Source organism: Pogona vitticeps, chromosome 2, assembly GCF_051106095.1.
Source record: "Pogona vitticeps strain Pit_001003342236 chromosome 2, PviZW2.1, whole genome shotgun sequence".
NCBI classification, from domain to species: domain Eukaryota; kingdom Metazoa; phylum Chordata; class Lepidosauria; order Squamata; family Agamidae; genus Pogona; species Pogona vitticeps.
In genome coordinates, this window is record NC_135784.1 from 242,694,277 (window position 1) to 242,721,768 (window position 27,492).

Below are 27,492 nucleotides of genomic sequence, written 5' to 3' on the forward strand. Positions count from 1 at the left end.
ATTTCCATTCCTATGGCTTATTTTCTTTGATCATCACTGACCGGCCTTTTGTGTTGTTTTGTTGGTCTTTCCTCTCTGTGGATGTGTAGAGAAGGCTGAAAACCCAACCAAACCAGCCAAGCAGCACTCCTTCCACTGTACACCAAGAACACAGAGTAGCTGGTGAGATTAAGAAAGATCTCACCCTTTACATGTTGCCCAAGCACTTCCAACATGCTCTGAATTGGTTGCAGTGTTGGTGTAGATCTGGCCACTTGTCACTCACATTATCTCTTTGGAAAAAAATGTGCAGGTGTGTGCTTAGCTTTGGCAGTGCAAAAGGAGCATTGTTGGAACTGCAGGTGGATTAACACTGAATGTAGGTCCAGCCTATGGAATGATGTAGCGTGGGCTTGCCAAAAACAGTGTAGGAGTTTGTTTACCTGTCCACAAAGATTAATTGAATTAATTAATCCATCCCTTTCCTGTGAAATGCCCTCCCCAAAAGTCTTAAGCAAACACATCAGCTAAGTACAAAGTATTATTAATATTAAAGGTATTTCTGGTGGACAATGTATCTGTTTATTGTGTAACTATGTGGCAAAAAGAGAAGGAGACTGCTAGACCATCCTCACTTGCTTAGATGGACACATTTTCATTGATCTTTCCTCATAAAATGGCTTAACAGTGGCAGTCTACCTATGCATTGCATAACTTTGTTATGAAACAATATGAAATAATTGGAAATGCAACCTGTTTAAATTCCTCTTCTCTTTCTTTTCCTTTTGTCCTTTCAAATATTGATTTGAAAGCAATTGTTATAAAATGAAAACTGCTTCCTATGCTCCAGTAGACAGCTGTTTTCATATATATAAAACTGAGAGACAGCTGGTGTACAGTAAATATAAAATAATGTATTTTTTCAATAATTATTTACACATCCTTTTACAACAATCATCTCTGTAATTTTCCATGTCTTTTAAAGAGCTGCTGTTCTAATACGGAGAAATTTACCTTTAGGTTGTATGCCAGTTAAATAAATATAACAGTGGGTCACAATGTAAATTATACTCCATCTTCTTTCCACCACTTTTACTTTCCTCAAAAACTTTTGCAGCATCTGAGAAGATCATTCCCATTTATTTTACCTCACACACATGTATGAGGTGTGCAGTGCCATCTAGAACAATTTAATTACATTGTTAAAGAAACCCAATATCCATGCATGCATCAGTATATTATCTCCCCATCATTTTCCCTGTTGCATTTGGGAAAATTCACATTCTAATCCTAAAAGGAATTTATGGATTCTTGATAGGTTATGGGACGTGGTGGCGCTGTGGGCTAAACCGCAGAAGCCTGTGCTGCAGGGTCAGAAGACCAGCAGTCATAAGTTCGAATCCACGCGACGGAATGAGCACCCGTCGCCTGTCCCAGCTCCCGCCAACCTAGCGGTTTGAAAGCATGCAAATGCGAGTAGATAAATAGGTACCATCTCGGTGGGAAGGTAAACAGCGTTCCGTGTCTAAATCACACTGGCCATGTGACCACGGAAAGATTGTCTTCGGACAAACGCTGGCTCTATGGCTTGAAGAGTGGGATGAGCGCCGCCCCCTAGAGTCGGACACGACTGGACAAAAAATTGTCAAGGGGAACCTTTACCTTTACCTTTACCTTGATAGGTTATGCATTTTAACACTGATCAGATTCTCAGAATTTATTAACATTCTTACAGAAATTTCCACCCCTCAATTTACACCAACTGAACAGAAATAAGATCACTTCTAATTGTTCTCTCTACCAGCAGAGCACAGCAACATGGGTGGTGGGAAGAAAATACATTAATATTCTTGTGATAACAGAAAGTCAGCACCAGTGTCATCGTTAGATTAGCATAGGCCAAGCAAAGTGTGGCCTGGAGGGTATATGCGGCTCCCAAGGTTGTTTTCTGTCTCTGTGCTCCCAAACTTCACTGTCAGTAAAAATCACCCTGGGGGAGGGGACTTTAGGAAGAGATTCAAGAGCTGTAATCCACCTTTTACATAGGTAATGGGTCCCATTTCAACAAAAAGTACCCATTTTTCGAGTTTAGCTTTCCAGCAACATCTGGTTTTGTTCTTATTGTGTCTGGGTGGCTTTGGTGATCTGTGCAGCTCATAGAGGGTTTTTTTGGGGGGGGGCTATAATTGACTCTTGGACCCACCAGATTGTCCACCCTTGGCCTGAGAGGGAGCAGCCCATGGAAGGGGGAGGAGGGTGCTCCGAGCACTGCAAAGGAAGAACTGAGCTTGGCCAGTTTCTCCCTCAATGAAACACATTATTGGATCTTCACCAGGAGGAATTTCTGTACATCAGACTCCTCACATGCCTGATTGACCTGCTGCATCAAGGCTTCCAAATGTAATAGTGTTTTTATACATGCACTGAGTACATTAATTTCCCACCATTTTCTAGTTTTTTGTTTGATTTACCCATGATTTGTGAAAAATGGAATTAAAAAAATGTTCTTTGCCACATGTAAGCATACCATCATTCATACCCTTCTCTTCTTTTTGCCTTTGATGACCTTCATGGAAGAGGATTCCATGCACCGGTTAATCCAGGTGTAGGTAACTTTTTGCCTACCAGACTGCTAGAAAAGCCAGCCAGAATGGGCAGTGATGAGGGATAGGGAGAGTTATGGTGTAAAAGAGTGGGATGTTAAAGAGTAATCATCCTAAACCCAAAGTTTAACCAAGAACACTTTAAAACTGAGTAATTATATTAATAAGTGTTAATAGATTTTCAGGATACCTGTGTAGAAGTCATATAGGAATTTTGTGGTAAAAAGATATCTGGATCATACAGTGCTAGCTACATGGTTTGATAAAGAACTAAATATAAAACCCAACAGAGTAAAACAAAGAATAAACCTATGTACTACATAATGTAAATTATTAATCCTTTAAACTGCTGGAAAGCTCAGTGATTTAAGTATCTAGCTGTGGAGCCAGAGGTTGGGAGTAGGATCCCCCACTGTGCCTCTTTGACAGGGCTGAACTTGAGGATCCATAGGGTCCCTACCAGCTTTGCAGTTCTTAAATGATGATGATTAAACATTTTGTGAAGAAAAAGAACAACGAAAAACCAGAATAGAGCTAATATGGACCAAACAGCTACATGCCAGGTATTTTTGCTCTTAAATTAGTCTTACTGATTTAAGAAGATCTTATGAAATTACTTCATATAAGAAGTAAGGAAGTGCAAGGGCCTTGTGTTCCTTTAAACCAGATGTTCTTGCCCTCCAGATGTTCTTGGACTTCAACTCCCAGAAATCCTGGCCAGCAGAGGTGGTGGTGAAGGCTTCTGGGAGCTGTAGTTTAAGAACATCTGGAGGGCCAAGGTTGGACAAGCCTGCTTTAAACCATTTATATTTCCAGTTCTCTCCACTCCTCTTTAACAGCTTCCCTTTGTAGTGAAATATGGAAATTAGCATGGCTGGCAGCTCTCACAATGAGGAAAGAGGTGAAGATTCCACTTTACAAATCACAAAGAGGTATTGTTCCTGCTCACAAGTGGTGTGTGTACTTGATTGCACACCCCACCTGGCATTAAAATATGAGAGCTTTTTAGGGGAGTAAACCTGAATTATTAAAAAATTATTAACAGCATCCTATAAATATTTCTGAAAGTCTTTTTGTTTATCCTGAAGCATGTCTAAAATGGCAAGACTTAGAAACACGCCTTTTTTTGCATGGCTGTTGCTGATTTTCCACAATAAATAACTGGCTTTATTGCACCTCAAAATTTGTTCCCCCAGAAATGATCACAGACAATTAAATCATATTTCTGTGCCTGACCATAGGCATTTCCTGGATGCATCTCTAAAGTGTGTTAGATAAACTTCACCTACACGACCCTTTCCTTCCAGTTACAAAAATTTTTACAAATGTTTTTAGAAGGGTATGTGCCTTTGTCCTGAAAGATCTCTAATATGTTGAAATATATAAATTTGCATAGGCTCTTCTCACAGATAATTCTCAAGTGAAATATCTGAATTAAATATGCTTTGAAAGTGGTTCCCCCGCCAAGCCCCAAATGTGCCCACAGATAATTAGCTTTTAGCAGTGTCTCTTTGGAGAATCAGTGTGGAATAGCTGAGTGATGGCTTTGGACTCAGAAATCATGGGTTTGTCTCCCAGCTTAGCTATGGAAACTCACTGAGGAGTAACGATGGTAAAACCTCTCTGAAACATTTCACATGCCTTGAAAACCCAGCAGTGGCAAACATTGGCTTGGGTGATGTCACACTATGATGCAAACAAAATGTGCAGATGATACAGGTTGAAAACAGTGTCCTCTCAATGGCAATAGTTGGGTGAATGTAATTATGAAACCAGCTTCCCAAACATCTAAATAATGACCTTCATTTCCATGTGAGTAGAATTGAGTATTGAGATGAATGAAAATTACAGAGAAAGGATTACAAAGACTAGTGTGAGGTATTTCTTTGTTTATTTGTTTAAAAACCCTTTGGGGTGAGGTAAGAAGAGAAACAATACTGCGTACAGGATGGAATTCATGAGCTTCTAAATTTTTTAAGGCAGCAGTGTGTTAACTAGTTATGAAGATAAATTGAGTCATCTCTTGAAATTTAAAGGATTGTGCCAGGATAATTATAACGTCAGCATGACATCTTTACCAGAAAGTGTGAGGAAATGAACTTCTCCATGAAAGCTCATATTACGTTATAGCAATTAGTTTTTAAGATGCTACAATGTTTTTGTCTTCTTTGTTTCTTATTTTTCTTTTGTTTCAGCCTGATACTTTTCCAGAAAGTGTGTTCAGCTGGTTTCAAAACGAAAATAAAGGGGAGTAGTCCCTGTAATGCCACATAGGCTGTTCTTCCAGCTAGGAGAAGACATTCATCGATTGATAACAGAATGGTTCTCAGAGGCTTTCTGGTAAAGACAGATCCATCACTCTGTCAAAATGTATATTTCTTAGTTTTGAATGTAAACTCTAAATAGTCCCTGGTGCCACAAGAATGAGTGAGTTTAGAATTTAGAACATGTTAGTGATTTACAAAGGACTTAGCAGGATCAACTGCTGTTCACATTGCTGTAGTAAATATACATAAATAAAAGCCATTGCAATCACCTGTCATAATATCCTATATCGCTATAGGTCAAGATGAGGGGCCCTGTATGGAACTAGCTTTCTTGCTGTGAGAATTCAAAGGCTGTTTATCTCGATTAGTTAAAGACCTATAATTTCAGCAGTTTGACCTCAAGTAAGGTAATTACTCTACAAAAGCTCTCTACAGGAAACCAGACATTAGACGTGGCTAATTAGGCTGACATTCACAAGCTGCCCTTATCAGAATGCAGATGGTTTGGCAATAGCATCTATAAATGCTGCATGGGTTGTTCACATAAAAAGTTCTGCCATAATGATTGCTAAGACTGAAGTTATTTCCTTGCTGCCTTTTAATAGAAAGAAAGAAAGAAAGAAAGAAAGAAAGAAAGAAAGAAAGAAAGAAAGAAAGAAAGAAAGAAAGAAAGAAAGAAAGAAAGAAAGAAAGAAAGCTCTTTCCCCAGAGGTAGTTTCCCAGGAAGACAGCAGCATAGAGACCATTTATCATGGGGTGGAGTGAATATGAGGCTTGTTCAGTAACTGTTTTTGTTTGTTTGTTTGTTTGTATTGGTTTTGGTCATTCCATGTCTCGAGAAAAGTGATTATTCATCCTGCCACCTGTTGGCAAGTTCTTCAGATCTTCCAACTGTAGAATCGCAGTTTTCACTCCCTTTTTGTAGAATGCCTATTGTATTTGTTGTCCTTTATGGTTTATATTAGCTGGCCGGATAGCTCAATGAGTTAGGGAGGTTGTGACTTCTATTCCCCGTTCTGCTTCCTATAAGTAAAGCCAGCCTGTGTGGCCTTGGGCAAGCTGCACAGTCCCAGGACATCCCCAGAAGAATGGAATAGTAAACTACTTCTGAATATTTTCTACCTAGAAAAACTCTGAAAAGGGTTGCCATAAGTCAGAATTGAACTGATGGCACATTATTATTTTATGGTTTATATTTCGGTTATATCTCATTCTATTCCAGCAGTGTTATCCTATTGAAAACATCTGAATGAGTGCCACCACCAATCAAGGAATTGTTGTTTAGTCATTAAGTCGTGTCCGACTCCTCATGATCCCATGGACCAGAGCAAGCCAGGCCCTCCTGTCTTCCACTGCCTCCCGGAGTTGGGTCAAATTCATGTTGGTCGCTTCGATGACCCTGTCCAACCACCCCGTCCTCTGTCGTCCCCTTCTCCTCTTGCCTTCACACTTTCCCAACATCAGGGTCTTTTCCAGAGGGTCTTCTATTCTCATGAGATGGCCAAAATACTGGAACCTCACCTCCAGGATCTGTCCTTCCAGGGAGCACTCAGGGTTGATTCCCTTCAGAATGGATAGGGTTGATCTCTTTGCAGTCCTGGGGACTCTCAAGAGCCTCCTCCAGCACCACAATTCAAAAGCATCAATTCTTTGGTGGTCAGCCTTATTTATGGTCCAGCTATCACTTCCATACATCACTACTGGAAAAACCATAACTTTGCCTATGCGGACCTTTGTCGGCAAGGTGATGTCTCTGCTTTTTAAGATGCTGTCGAGGTTTGTCATCACTTTCCTCCCAAGAAGCAGGTGTCTTTTAATTTCGTTTCTGTTGTCCCCATCTGCAGTGATCATGGAGCCCAAGAAAGTAAAATCTATCACTGCCTCCATATCTTCCCCTTCTATTTGTCAGGAGGTGATGGGACCAGTGGCCATGATCTTAGTTTTTTTTTATGTTGAGCTTCAGACCATTTTTTGCGCTCTCCTCTTTCATCCTCATTAAGAGGTTCTTTAATTCCTCCTCACTTTCTGCCATCAGAGTGGTATAATCTGCATATTGGAGGTTGTTGATATTTCTTCTGGCAATCTTAATTCCAGCTTGCGATTCATCCAGTCCTGCCTTTCGCATTATGTATTCTGCATATAAGTTAAATAAGCAGGGGGACAATATACAGCCTTGTCGTACTTCTTCCCCAATTTTGAACCAATCAGTTGTTCCATATCCGATTCTAACTGTTGCTTCCTGTCCCACGTATAGGTTTCTCAGGAGATAGATAAGGTGGTCAGGCACTCGCATTTAGTTAAGAATTTGCCATAGTCTGCTATGGTCCACATAGTCAAATGCTTTTGCGTAGTCAATGAAGCAGAAAAAGATGTTTTTCTGGAACTCTCTGGCTTTCTACATAATCCAGCACACGTTAGCAATTTGGTCTCTAGTTCCTCTGCCCCTTCAAAATCCAGCTTGTACTTCTGGGAGTTCTCAGTCCACATACTGCTGAAGCCTACCTTGGAGGATTTTGAGCATAACTTTGCTAACATTTGAAATGAGTGCAATTGTACAGTAGCTGGAGCATTCTTTGGCACTGCCCTTCTTTGCGATTCAGATGTAGACTGATCTTTCCTAATCCTCTGGCCACTGCTGAGTTTTCCAAACTTGCTGGCATATTGAGTGTAGCACCTTAACAGCGTCATCTTTTAAGATTTTAAATAGTTCCACTGGAATGCCATCACCTCCATTGCCCGTGTTGTTAGCCATGTTTTCTAAGGCCCACTTGACTTCACTCTCCAGGATGTCTGGCTCAAAGTCAGCTGCCATTCTATCTGGGTTGTTCGGGACCTCCAGATCATAATAAAGGAATATATTACATTTATTGGGTACTCAATGTTGTATGATACTCATTCTGAATGCAGCCTATTTGTGGTTTGAGATACACATATTGGCTATCTATTGATGTGCAAATGGTGGTCTAATACAGTCTCAGGATCATTTTACAACAACATCGTCCTCATTATGTGGCCAAATATGCAACTGTATTCAAAACATTTGTGTAGTCTTAACATACAGACAATGCTGGGGAGTTTTTTAAGAAAGAAAAGAAAAAAGTAAAATCATGGACAAATATTAAGGCAACATCCTCCCCTCTACACTCACTCTTGAGTGATCGCCTCCTCATACCATATCACAAGTAGCTTTTGAAAATTTCCTCAGTTTCAAAAGATTTTTTTCCAGTGTGGCTTCTTCTAGGCGAATTTTAACTACATGAAAACCTTGGGTAAACAAGTTTATGCAGCTAAAGATTCCTCATCCCACCCATAAGTTAAACTAAGAATATTTTGAAGCCTAACAATAATAAGAGCTGACCTGTATAATAATAATAAGATAATAAGAGCCGACAGTAATAAGAGATCTGGACTCTTGTAGTCTAAAAAAAAGCCATGTATGAGTTTTGTGGCGCGCGCGCGCGCGCACACACACACACACACACACACACACACACACACACACACACACACACACACACACACACACACACACAAAGAGAGGGGGCTGGACTTCACTGCTATTTAGCAGGCTGGTGCAGGCTAAATAAGTTTGCTGGGGGTTGGATGGAGGTGCAACATGCCATTTGGTGCAGTGCTTACACCCAGATGGCGTAATGGAGCTCCAGTGACCCTATTGGGTCTAGCTCCTTCTGGTTTGAATTTCCAATATTGTGAAGTGGCTTAATAAATGAGCCACTTTATTATATCAGCAAATTGAATACTTCTTTTGTTCCTCAGTGGAGGGGCAGGGGAAGTGAACAAAAAACCCTGCACTCTACTATATCATTGCTGATGTGCTACATCACTTATAATTTTCTTTTTAACCCTTGTCTTGTCTGAAAGGCCAGTCAAGAAACTGTAGGCAATTTCTCAATCAGTCCTTTAAGACAAATAAAAATTGTTTATAAAACTGATGCAGTGTAGGATCAATGGTCTACCAGAATCTTAAAAAAAAATCACTTCACCTGCCAAGAAGCAGAGGAAGTGTTCAATTTGCCAATATCCTAAAGTGTCTCACTGATTAAGCCACTTCACAATATCGGAGATTCAAAATGGAAGGAGTCTTGACAGCCAAAAGGCTTGCTTTTCGACCATTCCCAGTGATTACATGTGCTGGAAATAGACCAAACTAGAGTGATCCTATCTGCACCAAAAACAAGTAGATCCAAAAACAAGTGATCCTTCCTGCACCAAAAACAAGTAGATCCAAAAATAAGTGATCCTACCTGCACCAAAAACAAGTAGAAAAACAAGGGCTCAAAAAAGTTCAGATAGGACTGCTCTGGGGACCGTTTGGTTTGATCTTGCAATAGACCGAACAGAGTGCTAAATGCCTGCCTGATTTCACCTAAGTCGTACTGATGACATTTTTAAGATGATAACGTACGGAAGATGATTCAAAACTTCATATTTGGCTTTCTTATTATCTCAGAAACCAGTTTTAACAGAACCAGCCTGAAAGAAGAGCTGTTTATATGCTGTCCATAGGCACCTGTATCTGAAGGTGAAGTCCTCAATGCTGGGGAACATACTGCCATCAATAAAGGGATCTAGGCAGCCTACGCTAAGGCTGTTGGTGTTTTGTTTTAAATCAAATATTTTGAGACTATTCCAAGTTTGATGGGGATATGACCTTTTCTCATAAAGATGCTGTGAAAATGTACTCATAAGCAGTTCCATTTATTTTAATATATCTTACTTGGGTTGCATGAAAGACCAACTGACTTGCTAACTTCCATGTAATCACATGTTCCGCCTTACTGTCTTAAAATGCAGCAAGCAGGACTGGAATACGTTAGTCCTTTATGTTACTAAACACTGAGCCTAATGATACACTGCAAAATTTTGTCTTGTGCAAACTTGACTGAGAATGCTTTCAGGTTACCTACATGATCTGCCAAATGACACACCAACAGCACATTGAGTTGCTCTCAGGGCTTATGTTTTCTTTCAGCTCCAAAAATGCCCTTGTGTCAATTCTCCTGCAGTGCCACATGGTAAACTGCCTGACAAAGTGGTCCTGATCCATGAAAGCTAGCTGATGGAATGATCATTTTATTCCAGTGGTCTATAAAGGTATCTCCTAGTCTTGCAAATGCTATTAAAATGGAGAAGTCCAAAACCAGTTTGCCATATGACATGGGGCGGTTTCTGCTCAGAGAAAAAAATAACATCAAACATTCATGTTATCTAGGCCAATGTACAGTATTTAGATATCTAGGAAACATCAGACTGATTCCATAGGACAGTGGTTCTAAACCTTGGGTAACCCTGGTGTTACTGGACTGCAGTTCCCAGAAGCCTTCAATACCAACTGTGTTAGCTGGAGTTTCTGGGAATTGCAGTCCAAGGACACCAGGGTTACCTAATGTTGGGGACTGCTGCAATAGGAGAATGGTTCAGTTTAGTTAAAACATTTTATTGAAAGTTGTTCCGTTTATGACTTCATACCTTTGAGAAGGTCAGCTGTTGTAATTCTGAGAAGGCATCAGTTGGTTCACTAGTGCCAGAAATACAACTTATGGATGATGAAGAAGAAACAGGACAGGGATAAAGATGAATCAGATATTAGAAATATTAATGACCCTCAAAATAAATGTTTACATTTTGCTCTGCTCTTGAAGAAATCACTGTCCCTTTGAGAGAAAAAAGATGTTGGTGTTCTCTCAGCCAAACTACTCCTCCATTAATATCTGGGCAATTATTTTTCAGTTGAAACACAGGAAAAGCCTAGAGCCGCCATCTTCAGTCTTGTCCCTCAGCTAATAGGCTTGTTCCTCAGCTAATAGGATAGCCTACAGTATTTCTAGCTGTTCCTTAAAATAAGATAAGACTCAAAGAAGAGTCAAGGGGAAACAAACCACCTCAACATTTTATTGAGGGTCAAAATCCATTCCAAATAAAATTAACTTAGTTTAAGATGGTATTTAACACCGGTAAAATTGAACAAAATTAACACCAGTCATCCGAATGTCTGTTGGAAATGTGAGAAAGAAGTTGGTACATACTTTCATATGTGGTGGGAATGTGAAAAGGTACAAAGATTTTGAAAACAAATTCTCAAAGAAATAAGTTGTATGTGTGATAAAGATATAGAATGTAAGGCTGAGATTGCTCTGTTATCGATATATGAGAACGTGGATTATGATAAAATGACTAAAGAATTCATAACTAATTGAATAACAGCAGCTAGATTGATTATCGCTAGGCAATGGAAATTAAAGACTGAATTACAAATTGAAGAATGGTATAACGAAATATGGAATACAGCATTAAATGATAAATTAACTTGTAATTTAAAGATGAAGAAAGGAGAGTTGAAAAAGAACAATTTTTATGTAATATGGGGCAAATTTTTGGCATATGTGTTAATAAGGGGGAAAGGGAAAGCTCCAAATCAAGAATCTATGCAGTTCTGGAGAAGAGGACAATAGAAGAAAAAGAAGGAAGAAAAAGAAGAATATGGCAAGAGGTCCCATATATGGTGGTGGGGAACACTGTTATTGTATTTGAGTTTATATGTTCTATGTATATGATTTGTTTTTGTTATAGTTAATAAAATAAAAATATTTTAAAAAATTAACTATTCCTTATTTTATATGTAAGATGTGGCAGCAAAAGCAAATTGTTACATATCTGGGCTTATTTATCATTTTCCACTCACCAATTTTTTTAGTACTAGAATATTTTCATTATTTTATAGCTAATGTAATAGGTGGGTCCTTAGTAGATCCTTGGAATTCTTGGACTAATAAAAGAAGAAACTGAAATGGAAAACGATAGGAATTAGCTCAATATTAACACAAGTAGCCGAATGCCATTGCTAAGCATTGCCTGCAGATATACAGGGACACAGAATCAGGAGCATAACTCCACTGGAGAGACCAAACTAAACTGGAGAGACCAAGAATATACTAGTAACTCCTTGCTGTGGCACAGCTGGATGGCCAGTTCCAAGGGCAGATGGATGCCAAGAAGGATGCTGGATACAGCACAGCTGCAGGAGCAAAACGTTAAAGCAATGACATTAAGAAAACATTTTGAAGTATCTGTGCCACTAAACATATATTCAGATCCAATGATGTATTCTACCAGTTGGTTGCGCTCTGTATCAAATTGTCCTTCTTGTGTTGTTACAGCTCTGCATCTATAGACAGTCAATAGCACTAGAAACAACAGGCAGTATCCAACAGTGTTATTCTCGTATCGCAAGGAATGTTGGACTTGCAGAATAGATTATGTGGAAGGAGCTCCACACCATTCTCAGGAGCACTGCAAGTAGCACGACTGGCTGCATAAGTCATAATAAAATTAGTTGCACCACCAGCAGCACTATCAGTTGTGTGGTGAAAGATCACAAAAACAAGTGTTTGCTCCTTATGCAACTGGGGGGAAAGGCTGTAGAATGCAACTTTTTAAAAGGAACTTGATGCATTATTTACTGTTTCAAGATTAACAAATGCTGATTATTTTTTGTCATTTCCTCATCTGGGAGAGTGATTTGGTGTGTCCTTGAATTGTGATACCAGCATAGTAGAGAAACACAGGCAAATGCTCTGTCCTGGTCATTTCTGATACTGCACCATGAAACTACTTATGTAATTACAGAAGACAAGACAGGGCAACCCTTCTATTAAGATTGGGTAAAAGAATGGCAGAAACCTAAAGACTTCTTGTCAAACTGTCCTTTAAAACTAACTTTTGAAAGTAGGTAGAAAATATTACTTGTTATTATCAGTAGAGTAACTTTGTTTCTATTCATTATACTTTTCTTCTGGTGCCCTTTTCTGCCCCATCATGAGTTCACAGGGGGATTTGGATGAGGCCTCTGTCCACCTTCGGATCTCTTCACCATGCCCAGTGGATAAGTACTACATCCAATAGGAAACAGTTCCATCAGCAGAAGACCCCATATTGGATCCTTGCTGAATCCCCATCTGTCAAGAAGCACTCCTGTAAATTTTTCTTTGTGGCACAGTTACTGGACATGATTTTGGAGATCTGTAATTATGGTCTCGCATAGTGATCTATTAACATTGCCACTGGCAATGGTGCGGCTAAAAAATATTGCAAATAAATAAATAAATAAATAAATAAATAAATAAATAAATAAATAAATAAATAAATAAATAAATAAATAAACATTGATATTAGTCATGAAAGAGGGGCTTAACTGGATGAGAGAGCTAAGAACTTCCCATCCAACATCATTTTCCTGATCCACAATGTAACAGTGTGACATGGTGATGTATAACTGTGAATTTAAGAGACAGTATAATATCCTGTGTGATATTCTTCCTGTATTGTGCCTTGTTTGAAGAAGTTCAGAGCTTGGAATAGTTACATTGACCACAGGGAATCTGGGATTCTGGAAGGTATAGTCCAACCGCCCCCTGCCAACAAAAATTCCCTTCTCTGATGCTCTGGAGATGCTACACATCAGGAAGACTATCTGAATATATAGCATTGGCAATGGTCCCCAAACTTGGGTCCTCAGATGTTCTTGGACTAAAACTGCCAGAAGGCCTCACCATGGGCTGTGCTGGCCAGGATTTCTAGGAGTTGTAGTCCAAGAATATTTGGGTATATAAAGCGGGGAAGCAGTGATATATGGGGAACATAGAGTTTCTAGCCCCCCCCCTCGATCTTTAACAAACCTTCAAATAGAGAACACTTTCAAACCAAATATTATCTCCTATAATATTGGAGACACGGGTCTGCCAGACCTTAAAGGTACAGATTACATACCATATTGGTAGGTGTAAATTTTCCAGTTCCAGTTCTCATTCCAGTTTGAAAATTAAAGTGAACCCCATGATGAATGGCAGAAAAATCTAAATTTTGAAAAGTAAATATATAAAGAAGGGCAGACACAGCACAACAAATTGCATTCATTTATATTTCCGCCATCAACTGCAAAGGATCCCTTGGGTTTGTACCCATCTAATGTTCAGTGCACCATATGTTTTTGAAGCTGTGGATTAGAACTTCTCCATGCTTGCGAAAAGCATCATTTCATTTTTGCTGGCCATTTCCCCCCAGCATTTGTTGTTAATTTACAAGTTTCTCACATCCCTCTGATGATTTCTGTCAGTCTGTTTACATGTTTTAAATTTTCGATGGAATGTGCATTTGCTTTGCTGGATCTGCTGCAGATTTTCCATAGGAAGAGTTGACTGAGCACAAGTGTGCGGTGTTGAACATTTCGAAACATGGACAATGGGGAAGTATCTGTGGCACATGTTGTGTTCAGATTTCCCTGGACAATGTCAGGAAAATGCATCCCATAGTAACACTGGAATGAAAGGCTTCATAGATCCTTTGACATAAACCCAAAGGATTTAGCCATGCCAAATGCCACAAGGTAGGCCCTACAATGAGATCAACTGAGACACTTACCTTAGGCAGCAGATGATGGAGGGCAGCAGCAAGGTGTTGAAGGAGAGAATGGCTTGGCATGTAATCTGTTGTGCACCTTCTAAATCAGTGGTTCCCAACTTTGGGTCTCTAGATGTTCCTGGACTACAACTCCTAGAAATCTTGGCCAGCATAGACATGATTTGTGGGAGTTTTGGTCCTAGAACATCTGGGGACCCAAGGTTGGAAACCACTGCTCTAAGCTACCCTATGCCTTCAGGTGTCATGGAGGATGCTGTCTCATTGTTAGCGCTCAAGAAAGATTTAACTGATGGTCCAGTCATCATGTGTGTAGGGAATGGCAGAAGATGTGATGCTATTCTTTGCCTCAAGGAACAAGAAATCTTTAGAATATCCCTTAACAGGCTGACTGGTCAAGAGGAGGGGGAGGTTGGAGTCAATTATATTATGCAGCACTTTCCTCACAAACTGAAGGCAAGAGACACTATTGTTGAAAAAAACTTAACATTAGTATATTTGAATTTTTAGTGGGGAAATATGTTTTGTGAAATGTTTTTATTCTTGCTGTCTGGCCTACATACAGGCCAGGTCAGTCTTAACCATGAAACACATTTAATGTCTGGTCTCACATGTGTAATTCATTGACAATGTCCCACCATCCCTGGTCCACAGCAGAAGCACACTTCTGATGGAAGAAAGGAACTCCAGGAAGCTAATTTTCCTGCCCGCTTTGGACAGCCTTACAATTCCCTTTCCTCTAGCTCACTCCATTCAGAACTGTTGTTTTACCATGTACCATTTCAGGGAGGCTCTAAAGCAGTGGTGTCCAACCTTGGCCTTCCAGATGTTCTTGGACTTCAACTTCCAGAAATCCTGGCCAGCAGAGGTGGTGGTGAAGGCTTCTGGGAGCTGTAGTCTAAGAACATCTGGAGGGCCAAGGTTGGACACCACTGCCTTCTGGACTTGGCTGGATAGCTCTATAAGTTAGGTATCTGGCTTTGGAACCAGAGGTTGGGAGTTGGATTCCCTACTGTGCCTCCAGAGGAAAAGCCAGCTTGTGTGGCCTTGGGCAAGCTGCAAAATCCCAGGGTGCTCCCAGAAGAAGGGAATGATAAACCGCTTCCAAATACTCTATACTGGGGAAACTCTGAGAAGGGTCGCCATACATCTGAATTGAACTGACAGCACATAATTATTACTAAAGACTGTTGCAGGAAGAAGGAAGCAGGGAAGTTAGCCTCTTGGAAGTCCCTTCTAAGAACATAAATTGATTGTCACCCTGTTTCATCTATTTTGCCAGGTTGTTGTCAAGATAAGTCATGCATGGAAGTACAGCAGAGCTTGAGAAAACTGTTCTTTAGATTGCAGTTCCTTTTTTTAGTCAGGTGCCCTAGTACCTAGGGGCTTTGTGGATCTCTAGTCCAAAAATGATTTTACCAGGCTCTGTTTTGGACTAATACATTGTACAGAGGCGCACAGATCATGCTATACACTGGGGGATTCTGGAAGATGTAATCCAGAAAAAAATATTTTTTATCGAGCTCCAAGTAAAGAACTGTTAATCTTCCTGAGAACTATGGATAATAAAAACTATAAAGCAGAGTGCGTGGAAAACAAAATCAAAAGGCTGCCCTTGGCATTCTCTAACATTCATTTGAATGTATAATGCATGTTTAAGACTGTTAAAGGATTATTCACTGCCACTCAAGGCCAGAAACACCCAAATAATGAGCAAAAATAGAACTAGCTGTGTACAGCCAAAGAAATGAGCAGCCTCAAACATTTGCATAAGCATTTACCAGCAAATATGTTTCAAATGTGCTTGCACTCCCTGCATTTTTATTTGCAGCATGGGGGTCACATTCTTCATCAGCCTTCCTTCAGCAGTCAGAACAGGCAGTGAGAACAGGCAGGGAAAAACGGGAGCAAATGGTTTGTTGTTTGCTTTGCAGTGCACCCACGTCCCAGCAATGGAAAGAGTAAGAATAAGAGATTCACTACCTCCACTTAGGAAAAAAAAAATGTTGGAGATCATAATTTGTTGTTGTTCTGTACTGTCAAGTTGGAACCAACTTATAGCGGCCTTAATAAAGCTTTCAAGGTAAGTGAGATATTTAAGGAATGGCATTACCAGTTCCCCATCCCCAGTGAATTTCCATGGCCAAGTAGGGATTCAGACCCTGTTCCTGAGAGTCTTAGTCCGTCATTCTCTCCACTACACCACACTGGGTATCCCCACAATACTGAGTAGTAACCCTCCCTAAAATATTTTTAGGCTCTGACAAAACTTGCTAATTAACAAAGACTTGACCTACACACTTCCTGTGTCATCTGGCCAGCTACAAGGTGTATATAAGCAACATCAAGTTGCTTTGCTCTGATGACTTAGCCATTGCATTTGGTTCTATAGTAGAAGGCATCCTTCAGTCTCGAAAGACTATGGTACTGTGCTCTGAATACAATCTGTCGCCTGTCCATCTCCCTGGTTTTGCTGGTTTTGGGACTGCCTCTTTGCCTCAGCCTGCTGAACAAGTGTCTCTTCAAATTGGGAGAGGCCAATTGCTGCGCCGACTGCTTCCAGGTTGAATGCTCAGATGTCCAGGTTTCCCATCTGTTGAGGTCCATTCCTAAGGCCTTCAGATCCCGCTTGCAGATATCCTTGTATCGCAGCTGTGGTCTTCCTCTGGGACACTTTCCCTGCACTAATTCCCCATACAGGAGATCTTTTGGAATCTGACCATCAGCCATTCTCACAACATGCCCAAGCCAACGTAGACGTTGTTGTTTCAATAATGTATACATGCTAAAAATTCTAGCTCGTTCTAGGACTACTCTATTTGGAACTTTGTCCTGCCAGGTGATACCAAAAATGTGTCAGAGGCAACACACCTGGAAGGTGTTCAGCTTCCTCTCCTGCCGTGCACAAAGGATCCAGGACTCACTGCAGTACAGGAGTGTACTCAGGACACAGGCTCTATAGACTGGATCTTGGTATATGTTGTCAGCTTCTTATTGAGCCATAGTCTCTTTGTGAGTCTAGAGAACATGGTAGCTGCTTTGCCAATACATTTATCCAGCTTGACATCTAGAGAGAGTGTGTCAGAGATCATTGAGCCAAGGTACACAAAGTCATGAACAACCTCCAATTCTTGTGTAGAGATGGTAACAGAGGGAGGTGAGTCCATGCCCTGGCCCATGATTTGTGTTTTCTTCAGGCTGATTGTCAATCCAAAGTCCTGGCAGGCCTTACTAAAACGATTCATGAGTGGTTGGAGGTCTTCAGCAGAATGGGTGACTACAGCTGCATCATCGGTGAAGAGGAAGTCCCATATGCATTTCAGCTGGACTTTGGTCTTCGCTCTCAATCTAGAGAGATTAAAGAACTTTCCATCTGATCTAGTCTGGAGATAGACACCTTCTGTTGCAGTTCCAAAGGCATGCTTCAGCATGACAGCAAAAAATATCCCAAACAGGCTCAGCGCGAGGACACAGCCCTGTTTCACTCCACTTCAGATGTCAAAGGGATCTGATGTTGAGCCATCAAAAACTACAGTGCCCTTCATTTCCTCATGAAAAGACCTGATGATGTTAAGGAGTCAAGGTGGCCGTCCCTGCTAACCAAATCAAAGGCCTTTGTAAGATCTATGAAGGCCACAAAGCGTGGCTGTTGTTGTTCCCTACATTTCTCCTGCAACTGTCTGAGGGAGAATATCATGTCAGTGGTGGATCTATTAGCTCAAAATCCACACTGTGATTCTGGATAGACTTTGTTTGCAAGCACCTGGAGCCTCTTCAGCACAACACGGGCAAGCAGCTTCCCTACAACGCTGAGAAGATGCCACAGTAGTTATTGCAGTCGCCCTGTCTCCTTTATTCTTATACATTTGGTTCTATACATAATTTAGAATGCATGCTTTTTTGTGATAATGCTTGTTTTAATATAAAATTCACATCGAGGCTCAACTATTTCACAAATCATTTATCACACAAGCTCTGAGGTGAGCTAGAGGCTGGGTGGCTGTATGCCCTTTTCTTTCTTTCTTTCTTTCTTTCTTTCTTTCTTTCTTTCTTTCTTTCTTTCTTTCTTTCTTTCTACCTACCTACCTACCTACCTACCTACCTACCTACCTACCTACCTACCTACCTACCTACCTACCTACCTACCTACCTACCTACCTACCTACCTACCTACCTACCTACCTACCTACCTACCTATCTATCTATCTATCTATCTATCTATCTATCTATCTATCTATCTATCTATCTATCTATCTATCTATCTATCTATCTATCTATCTATCTATCTATAAAGGACAGTCCTATATTTGACTGCCAGAGGGCATTTCTCTGGAGGGTTGTCCAGTCTGACTCAGGAAAAGAAAGGAAAAGAAAGGAGATCTGGAACTTTGAAGCTGACCACATTTACCACCAGGACAGCAATGCAAGCACACAGGTCACTTGGTTAGTCTTCCTTACTCTGGTGGAACAGATTGTAATTCTATTTCAATTTTCAATATCATTTTCTGAGTTAGCATCTGTACATATAAATCAGCACACACAATTTGATGCAAACCCCTACACATTTCTGGGAGCAGCTAAGGTAAATGGTCACTCTAGCTACATTGCTCAGCAAGACCTTCTTTAGATATTAGGCTGGTATTTGTTGGATATCCTTTATGAAAAGACACATAAGCCAAAATTGTGTACAATAACACTGATCTTCATTAGTGGTTATTACATTTCTGTCTTCTGTTCTCATGGTTGGAAATATATGATACCTTTTTCACTGGGCTAAGATCTTGAGCAAGAACAAATACAGGTCAAACTGCTGGCCCAGCAAGGAGCACTTCTGATACAATTCTGTTTAAGCAATTTCTTTGCTTAATCTTTTGAATCTAAGAAAACAAACAAATGAATAAACAAATGATACATCAACTGCTTTTAGTTCAAAGTTTGTACAGTATGCAAGTTCCCTTTGAAAATTACATGTTGTATTAGTATGAAAGTAAGCCATTTAAAATAGCACCTTATTTCCCTTTTTATATAACTGACACTGAACTAGAACTTGGAAGTAACACACATTCCTTTTTTGTAGTAACAAGCCAGAAAGGGGTTCCTTTAGGACTGGTAACAACCATGGCAGTAATTCACTACTTTTTCAATGTAATGAGAATGTCTCAAACTCTGTGTCACTCAGTACCTCTTTGAATAGTAAGGGTGAGGGCAGGGTTTCTATAGATAGGTATTTTAGTACGATTATTATTGGGCAGAAAACAAAACATACCCGTGGTTGCCTGGGTTATATTTTAGAAGTAATTGTGGAATCAGTGCAGCCAGTAAAAACATAAAGTATAGTTATCAGGCAGTGGTTTAGTAAAACATCAGGATGATCCATAAGCTCATTGGTTGTTCAAAGTGTATGGTATTCAGAGGTACATCGTATCTGAAGATGGAAGTATCATTTAGGAGGACCTCCTGTAATTTTCCTGCCAACCTGACATTCAACCCAATGTGAATGTGATTTTTAATTCTTGACTCGTATCCTGCAAAATATGCTCAGGCAAGTACCAGGAGGGCGATGGAGTTCTGTAACAGTCCAGTTTGCCCACTAAATTAATGGCTATAAGAATAATAGCCTATGCAATATCATCCAACCTGGCTCTAGATGTCTTGGCCTACAGATGCCATCTCATGCCCAACTGTATGGTGTGAAGGGTGGGGCGGGGCTTTATTTCAAGGTATCTGGAAAGAAAACGCAAAGCAAATCACTTTGCAATGTACTTTCCCCTGCATTATGTTGTGCACTCAACACCAGTGGCACTTGAGGCAGCCATTCATCATTTTCATGCTTGGTGCTGCAGTAACAAGAGCAGTAATGTGTCTGCAGCAAGGAATAGCAATATGTTACTTTAGAAGATACCATATCAGTAACTAACTGCAATGATCTCTGGTTAGTCCAAAGTAATGAGTAACAAATCAAGTTACCTATGGAAAGTAAAGCTCTAAGCTTCACACTGAACAAAATAAAACAGATCATTGCTCAAAATAGCCATGAGAGGACAAACTTTTGCTTGAAGGTCCTCTACCAGAGAACCTGTATCATCTGGTTTGATGATTTTTAAAAAAATCATAATGAGGAGAAGAAAGGATCTTGCACCTCAAGAGTTTGTATTTACACAGTCAACTAAGTGGGTACACCAGTTAATAGCCATGGGTTTGTTTGTTTGTTTAGAATTTATGAACTATATCTGCCAGAAGTCTGCAGGAACTCCCCCAGCCAATCAAGCAATCAGTCTTGACAGGTGTTTTCAGGGTCTCATAGCTAATGAACTGAGACTCTGGCAGCTATTTTTGTCCTTTGGAGAAGATAAGGGAAATGGATAGGCAAGGCTAAATTATGTAGGAGTTGCAAGGGATTATGGGTGTGGCAGTCTCTGTCCATTAGGATCTGCATAGAAAGTCTGGCTAACTACCAGACCCAAAATCCCTTGTAGTGTCCCCAGAGTTTAGCCCCATCCACCCATTTCCCTTGTCTTTTCCATAGGCTGAGAATGGTTACTGGAGTGTATTCTCAAAGCCTACTGGGAGTCTCAGTTTATTAGCTGTAATAATATAAAAACACCTGTCAGGACTTTGCTTGATTAGAATACCGCTGAAATCTGTTGGGTGATTCCTGCAGACTTCTGGGACTGAAGCCCATGCATTCTGAAAATCCCATGCCTACAGGTTATGCTGTCACAATCTTTGCCATTATGGCATGGCATTGTATTTCTATTGTATTGTATTTTCATTTAAAGTAATCATTTCCACATGTGCATCTTATGAATAATTTAACATATATAAATGTTTAGTATATGCATGTATGTGCAAATCTCTGTTCTTAGTGCCTAAGTGCCCCTCTACTTATGTCACAAGAAGCCGGAGATTTCAGAGAGGGTGGGAAAACAACTCTGTGCAATATCACCTTATACATAATCTTATATTAGACATTACTGGGGGGGGGAAGAGAGAGAATTATATAACTATAAGTACATTGATTTTCTGCCTTACCTTTAAAGAGCTCAATATCTTGTTCACAGTTCTTCTCTGCTCTATTTTGGGCAGCTGGACAGAGAGGACGTGGTTGGCCTACCGTCAACAACTGAATTTGAATCTGCCTCGCCTGATACTCCTTTAACCTCTATGTAACATGGTATTCATGTTTCTTGTATGTCCTAGGTCTTCATAAGCTTATCTGTTCTCATAACTGCAAAGTCTCATAGGTAATAAACCAGTATGATTTGAACATAGAGAAATCCAGGTAATTTATTACATATGTAAGGATCTGAAACAAGCCCACAGGCCACTTCTGGACATGGTAGAGTGCCACACTGCTATGGATAATCTCATTGTAATGTGCCCTGTGGTCATGGTGAAATTTCCACACAAGCTAAGTAAACTATCCTTAAAGGTTTCATATTATGGGGGCCTCTAAACAATAGCTATAGCAGCAGCAGAGTTTACAGGATTTCTCAAGGCCTCTGCCAATGTTAGTAACTCCAAAGATGGGTGTGTAAATACCCCCATTGCCTGCTTCCTCTACACTTCTCTAGCATACGGTATAAAAAGCTGTACCTGAAAATATAAATGTACTTAGACTAGCCTCAGAAAACTGGCTTATCTGCCCCTAGCCAGCTACTGAGATTGGAGAGATCCCATTCCTGTTGCTCCCAAATAAGCTTAACTGCACAGCCCACAGATGTGGTGGTGATGGGGAAAGCTAAGGGGGGAAAACTGGCTTGACTCATCAATGGAATATGTTTGAAAAATAATGGTCAGGGGATCTTATTGCCAGGGACTGTGCTATGGGAACAGTCGGTTCCATGCATGGTTCCTCCCTGGCCTCTGCTCATGCAAGTAGAAAGCCTAGTTTAAAGCCATCATCTCCAGTTTGCATAACTGTAAACCAGAGAATGGCAAGGCTTAGGCTCAGTGCTCCACCCAAGGAGCTGTTACACTCTGTGAAAAGGAACATGATTCCAGCCAATGTTATTTGGAGCAAACCAACAACCCTGCAGCCTCTGTGCAAGACAAAGCTGGGATGATTTGCACACACCCTCCCCTAAAGGCTTTTGTACATTGCAAAGAATGCCCAGCCTTTTGCTGGAGGTTGAGTTGAACATCCTAACAGTGCCTGCAAATTTGACTCTTTGAATGAAACACAAAATGAAACGACTGATTAATGAAGATGAAAAGGAAAAAATAACAACGTGTCTACTGGTTAAAGGATCAGCTGTCTTTCATTTGCAGCCATATGTGGGATGGTCAGAAAGGACTGGACTTAGTATGCCATTAGTATGCCATTCAGTGCAGTAAAGCTTCAGCAATAAAAAAATGTACTTACTTCTGTATTGGCCAGAATCATGTCAGTGTTGGTGTAAGGTTTGCAATTTGCTGTGGTTGACTGCATCCAATTGACAAGGTGTTGGGACACATGGATTGTGCAATCAGATTTTATGACGAGGCACATGACTGAGACATGCCTTGGAACTTTGTCAATTAGTTGGTTGGTGGCCTGGGTGACTCTCACATTTGGGGGGGGTGACCCTGGCTGCTAAGAGTGGGGTTCGCAGCCTGGGGGTACACCTGGACCCAACACTCACCATGGAAACCCAGGTGGCATCGGTAGTTCACACCGCCTTTTTCCACCTTTGGCAGATTGCCTGGCTGCGACCCTACCTTGACATGGGGGCACTCACTACCTTGGTACATGCGCTTGTAATCTCAAGATTAGACCACTGTAACATGCTTTACATGGGGCTGCCTTTGAGGCTGATGCGGAAACTTCAAGTGGTGCAGAATGCAGCGGCCAGACTCCTTACTGGAGTGAGAAAACACCAACATATTTCTCTTGTTCTGGCCAAGCTGCACTGGCTGCCCATTCGTTTCCGCATTGAATTCAAAGTTTTAATGCTTACCTATAAGGCCCTAAAAGGTTGAGGACCTCAATACTTGGTGGAATGCCTGCTCCCACCAAAATCTACTCAGATCACCCGCACGAGTCAGGAGGTGAGGGTGAGGAGCCTGATGCCGAGGGAGGCCCGGAGGGAAAAGACTCAAAGCCGAGCCTTCTCGGCGGTGGCTCCTCGCCTTTGGAACAACCTTCCTCCGGAGATTCGCGAGGCCCCTACGCTGGGTCCTTTCAAATGCCAGCTGAAAAAATGGATGTACATCCAGGCCTTCCCTCCTGTCAACTACTGATTTGTTTTGCTTTGCTATTTATTATTTATTTATTCCTGCACTATTTGTTATTGTTGTATGTTTTTATGTTCTTTAATTATTTTGATATTCTGTAAGCCGCCCAGAGTGGTAGAATATACCAAATGGGTGACATATAAATTGAACAAATAAACAAATAAACAAATAAACAAATAAACAAATAAACAAATAAACAAACAAATAAATAAATAAATAAATAAATAAATAAATAAATAAATAAATAAATAAATAGTTGCAATTACCCACAGCTAGTTACTCCACATTTATGCCAACACCGACTGGATTCTTAATTTTAAAACAGTCTAAAAAACTCATCTTGTAAGCCACTGGTTCTTAACCTTGGGTTACTCAGGAGTTTTGGACTGCAACTCCCAGAAGCCTTCACCACCAACTGTGCTGGCTGGGGTTTCTGGGAGTTGCAGTTCAAAAACATCCAAGTAACAAAGGTTAAGAACCACTGTTGTAAGCCATCTTACATTATAAAGGTTCCCCTTGACAATTTTTGTCCAGTCGTGTTCGACTCTAGGGGGCGGTGCTCATCCCCGTTTCCAAGCCACAGAGCCAGCGTTTTGTCCGAAGACAATCTTCCGTGGTCACATGGCCAGTGCGACTTAGACACGGAACGCTGTTACCTTCCCACCGAGGTGGTCCCTATTTATCTACTCGCATTTGCATGCTTTCGAACCGCTAGGTTGGCGGGAGATGGGACAAGCAACGGGCGCTCACTCCGTCGCGTGGATTCGATCTTACGACTGCTTGGTCTTCTGACCCTGCAGCACAGGCTTCTGCGGTTTAGCCCACAGCGCCACCACGTCCCTATCTTACATTATACCTTCTAGTATTTTATACAACCAAAAGGAAGCGAGTGGAAGTAGATATTTGCTTATCTTATATATTATTCCATTTCCTTTCCCGTGTGGATGCTAACTACAATTTGAATATTTCAATTCCATGCAGGCTGTAATTATGAAAATTCATCTGCCAGTAAATCTTTGTTCCCGACCAAAATTCAATTGTATGGCATCACTCTTATTACGTGTGTCATTCCTAGTTGAATTGCTTTTTGCTACTATGCCAGTGGGGCAGGGGCATCACGCACAAATCTGTTTAATTGTCAGAGGCTTAAACAGTAACTTTATCAACTTGAGATGGCCCCAAAACCACACCCAAAAAGATACCCTGGCCCAAAATGCTGTATACTTGCAGCCCACTTTTAAACGTCCACATTAGAGTTGAATGTCATTCAACAGCTCATAATGCCCATCCTCCAAAACATACTGTGCCTGGGTGTGTGCATATGGACTTCTGCAGGCCTGTTGCTGAGTAATGGGATGATCTTCTAGGCAGAATCTACTGCCATTTCTCAGAATACACCCCTCACCAACAATAGGTAATGCTTAAAAAACAGGCCACAGCCTAGGTAACTGTCTGTTCAGAGCGTAGCTCGAAGAAATGACTGGTGTCCTCCTCCTGTCACTGCTCCTCTGCCTATTAAAAGGGTCATTTGCATGGAAGGGGGCAAAAAAAGGGGTCAGGGCCACATTATTCTTTCTTTTCCTTGTTCCTTTAGAACAAAGTAAAGAGTTAAACTTGAATCCTCAGGGTGGAGGGAAGCCAAACAGTGTGCATGGGAACCTGTTGCACTTGTTGCTCATGTAATGTTAATTACGTTGGGCTGGACTTACAGGCACTCTCTGCTCTTGTTTGCTTTTTTAAAAAAACCAGAATAAGTCCTAGTTTTCCAAGGGCCATTTCATTTCCCTTTCTTTTTCTTTTCTTTTTTAATGTTTCTAAAAGTCTGTTGTTAATGAGTCTCTCCTTAAGGGCAACACCTTCCAAAAAAACTAGGTTGTGGGGATAGTTACAGTTTGAGGCTACAGAATACTCTATTATCATGCTGAACCAAAATTCTAATATAAGTGTGGAATATATGATGATTGTTCTTGCCAGTGAAGTGGTGGTGGGCTGTTAGACCTGGAATGCTGATTACACGCTGCTTTGTTGTCTGGGGACCAGACCTTGGAATAGTGGCCTGTTTGGACTTATCCCCCAGCATCCCTCTTCTACCAATGGCATTGCCAAACTGTGCTGAGGGACGAGACAGAGGTGTTGTACTGAAACAAGATTTGGTTTCCTTTGGGAAATGATCAGAGGAGATGCATTAGCATTTTGGGATGTTTGCATGAATTTACAGATATACTGGTTAGCATAAGTGAAGGCATGCCTTGAATGTTCCAATGGAAAGCCAAAGTCCACTGCTCTTCATTATATCCCTGTGGAGACAGGCAGTGCTGTAGTGCACACATAGAACTATAGGGCACCAATGTAGTTCTTTGTCTCTTCCTTTGTATAATTGCAATTTATTCTTCTTTTAATGTGCAGACACTTACTGTCGCCTCCTCTTCTTCCAAGAGACTGGGAGATCCAAATGAGTCCCTTACAGACTATGGATAAGTTAGGGTTTTTGTTTTTTATTTAAATTTCTCTTTTTTTTCCACAGAATTCCCAGGTAGGATGTCCCCTGTGGATGTTGAAAGTAACATTTTCCAAGCTTATTTGCTATCTTCCTGAAGAATAATTTCCCCTTCTTGGGTCATTTTAACTTCCATGGGGGTGAAAATGCTTTCTGAATATTGCAAGCTATGCACACTCTTTTACCTGTGCGGACCAGATATTAGTTAGGCAACCCGCACAGAAAATCCTGCTCAGATGAATCCATAATATTCCATTCCATTTGAAGATGCAGCTTTTAAAGTAAAGTTGCCTTAAAAACTGCAGTAAGATGTTACTTTTGAAAATGTAGTCTATAATATGTCATGAAATAATTAAAGAATTGTAGGTTAAAGCAAGTTAACAGGTAAGACTTTTAAGTTTGTAATACATAAGTCTACATGAATTAAAATGGTGGTGGCAGATATTCAGTTATATTATTTCTGTAGTCTATAGGGGACTCCCATGGATCCTGGCACCCCTTGATAATGCTGTTTATTATTGTGGCGGTATTCATTGTCTGAGATCTGTAGGCTTTATCCTCTTGGTAATACTGAGAAAGGAGAAGGCTTAATAAGTGTGGAATTGCAAAATTGTTTCCTAACACCATGAGCAGATGTCCCCGTGAAGGTATACTGTATTCCTTGCAGCCTCAGTACAGCCTTTCAGTTATCCAGGACCAGCCCTACCATTTGATAGAGTAAAGCAACTACCCGTCTCCACATCCTCAAACAGCCCTTGCTCTGGGAAACTGTTCTGCGGAGCTCTCCAGAGCTGAGAAATGTCATCAGCAACTGTTCTGGTCTACTCTGTCAAAGGATCAAGCTCTAAAGATCCCTCACAGACATGCATTTGGGAGCTTCCAGGCTCCAAATACACTCTCGCTGCAGCTGCTCCTGTCATGATGGCAGGACCCCTTGCCCTTGGGGGGGCACCATAGGGGTGCTCCTACTGGCACCCTAGGGGCAGAATTTTGCTTCCTCCCTTTGGTGGGAGAAGAGCTTGGGCCACCCCTGCAATGATGACAGCGAGGTCAGAAATTGCAGGGTGTGTAACTTACAGTGAACAACAAGAACAAGAACCTCCCTAATAACAAACGTATTACAGTACTAACTGTATTAAATTGGGATTCTAACTTAGCGAGAGATAACATGACTTTCCTTGCAGTGTAACCATAACTTTTTAAATGCTGTTATTGTTGGGGGGTATGGCCTCACCAAATGATGGAGGAGGAATATCACCTGCTTCAACTGCTGGCTTGCCCTTGTCATGGGTTGCTGTTTTATGCTCCATTGTGGGTGTTGAAGTAGCAATGATGTCCATAAGAGAAGGGTCTGCTTTCCACCACAGGACAGTGGCTTCCAGCCTTTTTATAAACTAAACATATGTTACTTTTAAAGTTTGGGAGTAAATTGAATTGTTTTTTTTTAAAGCCATCTTCCAAGTGTTGTGCTTTTGATTCTCATGTGCCCCAGCAC

The 27,492-nt window shown here is 40.8% G+C and overlaps 1 long non-coding RNA gene across 1 annotated transcript; it reads left to right on the forward strand.

Moving 5' to 3' along the window:
- The first annotated feature begins 15,409 nt into the window (after positions 1–15,409).
- LOC144586969 (uncharacterized) lies at positions 15,410–26,071 on the forward strand. Its single transcript, XR_013542077.1, has 2 exons — positions 15,410–16,367; positions 25,907–26,071. It is a non-coding gene; the product is annotated as an uncharacterized LOC144586969 (long non-coding RNA).
- The last annotated feature ends 1,421 nt before the right edge of the window (positions 26,072–27,492 follow it).